This window comes from Hipposideros armiger, unplaced genomic scaffold (genome assembly GCF_001890085.2).
Source record: "Hipposideros armiger isolate ML-2016 unplaced genomic scaffold, ASM189008v1 scaffold_182, whole genome shotgun sequence".
In the NCBI taxonomy this organism is placed as follows: Eukaryota; Metazoa; Chordata; class Mammalia; order Chiroptera; family Hipposideridae; genus Hipposideros; species Hipposideros armiger.
This window is the reverse complement of record NW_017731532.1, coordinates 547,346-553,500: the sequence shown is the minus strand read 5'-3', so window position 1 is coordinate 553,500 and position 6,155 is coordinate 547,346.

Here is a 6,155-nt window from a genome sequence, read left to right as displayed (position 1 = left end):
GCGGTAGCCCATGGCAACCCACTGTCAGAGGGGCTGCAGCCTACGCCATCGCCAGCAACTCACAGCAGCCCAGCTCCAGGTTGAGCTGTTGTTCAGCATCTTAGCTGTAGATGGCAGTGTCACTGGCCCTCATATGTGGGATCTGAACCGGGGCCCTCTAGCGTCCCAAGCCAGCTCTTAACCAATGCGCCGCTCGGCTAGCCCTGAATTTCATTTAAATATACAGAAAAGTAAAGCAGGAGAGAAGAGAAAAGAATTAATGACCCTACTGTTGGAAGTAAAAATGAAATCCATACCAGTGACATTCTAACAGCTTCCTTTTAAGAAATCTGTCAGTGATTTCTTTTTGTAGCTGCTTTATGAACCCTTACAATAAGGCCCAGGGGTAATAGAATTATGAGTTTCTTTTTTCTTTTTCAAATACTATGTTCTAAAGGTTTTTTAATGAGTATGCATTACATTTAGAATCATGAGAGAGTTTTTTGTTTTTGTTTTTTAAATTTTTATTGGGGAATTGGGGAAGGGGAACAATGTGTTTTTCCAGGACCCATCAGCTCCATGTCAAGTTGTTGTTGTCCTTCAATCTTAGTTGCGGGTGGACGTAGCCCACAGTCCCATGCGGGAGTCGAACCAGCAACCTTGTTGTTAGGAGCACGTGCTTTCACCATCTGAGCCATCCTGCCACCTGTTGGCAGCTCAGTGGCAGCTCAGTTTGGGCGCAGTTCACTGGCCCATGTGGGAATTGAACCGGCGACACTGTTTCTCAGAAATTGCACTCTAACCAACTGAGCCACCTGGCTGGCCCCATTAGAGAGTTTTTTAATCCATGGGAGTTTTGAGACAGCACATGAGAATTTCCAGTTATATATAGATTCATAGAAATACATACCTTTAAAAATCTTATGTTACCATATTTTAGTTTGTTTATTTTTAAGATTTTATTGGGGAAGGGGAACAGCGAAGTTGTTGTCCTTCAATCTTAGTAGTGGAGGGTGCAGCTAACTCAGCTCCAAGTCCAGTCGCCATCCAGCCACCCGTTGGCTGCTCACGGCCGCTCAACTCAAGTTGCTGTGTTCAATCTTAGTTGCGGGTGGGCATAGCCCATCATCCCATGCAGGAGTTGAACCGACAACCTTGTTGTTAGGAACATGTGCTCTCACCAGCTGAGCCTGTTGGCAGCTCAGCTTGGGTGCAGCTCACTGGCCCATGTGGGAATCAAAGCAGTGACCCTGTTGCTCAGAGCTCACGCTCTTAACCAACTGAGCCACTCGGCTGGCCCAGAAATCTTATGTTATTGTTTTACAGATCAGTAAACAAAGTGTCAGAGAAGTTAAGTGATTACCATAGGACACATTGAGTGGCAGTTTTATTACCTGTCATGCACATGAAGATGACCCTATACTTTTTTCATTTGTATTGTTGGTTTTCTCAATAACAAAGTTACAAGCAGTGCAGGCACATCTCATTTTATTATACTTTGCTTTATTGCGCTTCACAGGTGTTGTGTTTTTTACAAACCGAAGGAAGACCCTCCATCATCAAAAAGATTGCGACTCGCTTTATTGCGATACTTTATCACGGTGGTCTGGAATTGAACCTGCAATATCTCTGTGGTATGTCTATATTACTTCATTTCAGAAGTGAAAGAAAATGGTATCTGAAATATCTAACAGGAGAAACCCATCAGTGAAAGTTGCTTGAGGTTGCTAAGCAATAAGGAATAGGAATAGTATGAAATTTGTGTTCTCCCTGGTAAAGCTTGAATCTTTTTCATATTCTTTTCTTAAACATGAGAAACGATAACATTGGAAATGTTAATCACAAAAATGATGTGGCCTTGTTACTCTCATCTCACCCTCTTCTGGTTTGTAGCTCAAGTTCAAGTTTCTAATCATGCTTTTTAGTGGTTAGAGTGTCAAGTGTTTCAAATGAATACTTAAACCTAAATTGCATGTAAGTGGTAAGATTTGCAAGCTTTCTTCTCTGAAATGATCACTTGTCCCCTTATCATATATGAGGAAATGCTACCTGATATGGGCCTTAGACTGTGCCTTCAAAGGGAGTAACGGGTAGTCTGTAGTTACAAATAGAATTCTATAAAATGGGGTACATGAGGAAAAAGCAATTTTGGGGATTTGCTGTTTGTCAGTACCTTGATAAATGCTAGATATATAAAAATGACAGCATCCTTACCTTTAAGCAGCCAACAGCCTGTGAGGGTAACACATGCAGACTGGTAAACCACTAGTCAGGTGACAAGTGAAGGAATTACAGTGGTAGTACCCATCATAGATAAATTCTTCCTCTCTGGGAGATTTTCGGAAAACTTCACAATAGAATTTGTTGCAGACAACTGGAGATAGAGATAAGGGAGGTGATAGGGAGGAGTCAATAAAAAAGAAATAATCTAACCACACTCTCCAATAAGCTGAAATGCTTTGAGTCAATAAGGCACATGCGCATGCACACATGCACGCAGATTGAGAGAGAAAAGATTTGACACTAATACTTTATAAAGGATGAAAGTGCATGTAACCAAGTGGCCAAAATGTTTAGTACAGATTTAATAACCGCTATAAAAATACCTATAAGTCTCTGGGCAAAAAAATAATAATGGATGATTTAGGATAAACTAATTTAAGAGCACCACACAGTAGGAAAAAAGTAGCCCTCCAAAAAATAAGGCATAGAAAATAAATGATCTTGGTAAAGAGGTCCCATAAATATTTTAAGAAACATTTATTGACCAGGAAAATGCACCAAGTCATATTGTATGTACTCTGGAATCTGTGAGCAAATGATGGTGAGCTCTATGAAGATGAATTGTGCACAGTCCATACCACAGAGTAATCATTACCCTAGTGAAGGAGGCAGTTATGCCAATCGATAATAACCCCAAGGAATAAATGAAGGAGGTCATTGTGGAATTGTGCCCAGGTGTGCCCAAGGCAGCTCAGTATAGAAATCACTAGCAAGTTTTCAAATACAACATTAGCTACATTGGGTGTATGTTGCTTTAGATATCTAAACAGTGTGTTTTGGAGCAGGAGAGCAAACCAGGTAGAGGGACTTCTTTTAAGAGCTGATCAGAACATACAATCTTCCAGTCTATATGCGTTGCTATTTTTCCTGTATTGGGCATTTGTTTTAACATTTAGGATGGTGGTGATGGTTACACAGCAGTGTAATTGTGCTTAGTGCCACTGAACTGTACACTTAAAAATTATTAAAATGTAAAATTTTGTGTATGTTTACCACAATTTTAAAAATAGAAAAATTGATATTTCACCTTTTTATGAATAGTATTGTCATCTTGATTCTCTTGAAGCTCACTTTTTATATCTTTATTTACTATTTAAGAAGCTGTTCTTAAATTTAAGAATCCAGTTGTTATCCATGTATAATTTCCCTTTCTTATCACAAGGTCAATTATCGATTTGAGTTTAGAAAGTACTATTCGTGAAACACAGCATTTAAAAAATAATAATAGCCACTATTTAATAAGCAATCATATGCTCTAAAGCTTCCCAAATAGTTATGAATGGTAACACTCGTAACTATTAGTATATAATGGTAACACTCATTATATACTAATACTCATTTACACTTGGGGAAAACTAAGATATGGAGAGCTTAACAGACATTAAGTTTGTCAGAACTGGATGATGTAAAATGTCTGATCCCTTTGCTGTGCTCAGAGTATTGGTCATGTCACCTCCCTGTGGTTACCTAATACAGCAGTCCCCCATTACCCCCAGTTTCGCTTTCTGCAGTTTCAGTTACCTGCAGTCAACCTTGGTTCGAAAATATTAAATGTAAAATTCCAGAAGTAAATTCAATAAACAATTCATAACTTTTAAATTGTGCACTGTTCTGAGTATTGTGATGAAGTCTCACATCGTCCCACCCGGGACATGAGTCCTCATGTCCCCCCTTTTCCCACCGTATCCACTCTGTAGACATTTCCTTCCAGTTTGTCACTTAGTAGCCACATTGGTTATCAGATCAACGGTAAGAATAGTGACGTGGGCAAGTCAGATATGCCAGAGAGAAACCATAAAGTGCTTCCTTTAAGTGAAAAGGTGAAAGTTCTCGGTTTAATAAGCAAAGAAAAAATTGTATGTTGAGGTTACTAAGATCTACATTAAGAATGAATCTTCTGTCTGAAATTGTGAGGAAGGAAAAAAGTTGGTGCTCGTTTTGCTGTGACACCTCAAACTGCAAAAGTTACAGCCACAGGAAAAAGAATATGTGCTAGTTTTGCTGTTGGCCACAGTGTGTGATAAGATGGAAAGGCATTAAATTTGTGGATGGGAGACATGAATAGAAACCGTGTTCAGATTGTTGGCAACGTGTTGTGCTGGGAAGCATTGAGCCTATGTGAAGACTTCAGCAAGGGACCCCCTGAAACTAGTGACTGCATTCATATAACCTTTATTCCAGTATAATTGTTTGTCGTCTAGGGCTCAACTCCCAGCAGATAAACGCAGGATTCAGTGAGGCTGAAAAGGAACAACAATGGAGCCACAGATAGGGGGATCATACCACTATATTATATTCTCCATGAGACACAAGAAGCAAACATCTGTCGATATCCCAACAAGGGGTCTTCCTGTACCACAGTCTTGCTGGCAGCCTGGTGAGACACAGGCAATCGGATCTGCAGGATCTGCACCATCTCCCACACCCGCGCTTCCTAATGCAGCTGCAGCAGTTATATGCAAAACAGTAGTAGCTAATGGCCAACTGGTTACAGCTGATGGCCATCTAATAACCAAGCCAGCACCTTTCCACGTGAGGCCAAGAGCCTGGAAACTGCCTTCGTCGCCCTTTCCCAACATGTTCTAGTTTATTATTAGTTATTGTTGTTAATCTCTTACTGTGCCTAATTTATAAATTAGGTTGTATTGTAAGTATGTACTCGTATGTACAGGAAAAACAGTATATATTGGGTTTAGTACTGTCTGTGGTTTCAGGAATCCACTAGGGGTTTAGAATGTATCCCCATGGATAAGGGGTATTACTGTATTTCATTGTGTTATTTACTGAGGCTAATATTAAAATACACATTGATACCTGGCAAATATTCATCTTTCCTTCCAAATTTCATATTCTCCCGAATTTCATAGTAAAGCCCTATTTGGAGATGGTTGGACTCTTCCCCACACATACTCATGATGAATATATTCCTAGAAAAGATGAAAAACGGGGCCCTATTGGCTTTGAAAGTGCTAGGAGCTTAAAGGAGAGAAAAACGACATCTCAGCAGTATAATGAGAAAACTTGGGATCTGAGAGAGAACAATTGTTTAGTTTCCATTAAAAAAAAAAACAGGATGGCAAAAGATAGGTAAACTGATCTCTGTTTTAATTAAGCTAAACCATTAGACCATTTAAGTGACTGTTGAAGAGATGTGCCAGGTAGTGTGTTGAATATAATGTGCTACTTAAAAGCTTTAGTAACCAAAACTTTTTACCTGCCTGCTAGAGAGAGATGTGATTGCACCATCAACCAAATTGTTGTCAAATGAATAAAATGCGTAAAAGACTTTAAAATCAACCCTCTTTTACTCATTACAGTCTTCTAGTGCTTCATTAATTTTAATGGTATAATCTAGCTCTGATTGAAGTGCACCTGAATGCAGTTAGTGCCTCATCAGGACTGATGAGTTCCAAGTAATTCGGGCCATGTCTGCAGGGTGATCACAGATTCCATGCCTCTGTTTGCATGTGCTCTACGCGTGTTTGCCTATGCCTTCAGCACACAGCTTTTCCAGTCCAGGAGCCCACTGTCTTCCTTTTTAGCCCATCTACACTACTTAAAAGAGATTTCTATTGTCAGAGCTGCTTTTATACTAACAACTGAGTTTTGTGCAAACAAAAGATTTTGTGGGGGTGCCAAAATATGACATCTCTTCCCCGAATCTTTGGACTGAATCTAGATACAGCCTACATGAATCAAAGGCATTTTTGAAAAGTAGGGAGTCTGATGTGTATGTTAAAAAGTAAATGACAATATCAGTTCTTTGTATTTCCACTGTAACTCTTAAGTTTCATAAAACAAAATTTTTTTTTTTTAGCTGAGCCATCCTGCTACCTGTTGGCAGCTCAGCGGCTGCTTAACTCGGGCTGAACTCGAACCGCTGTTGCTCAGAG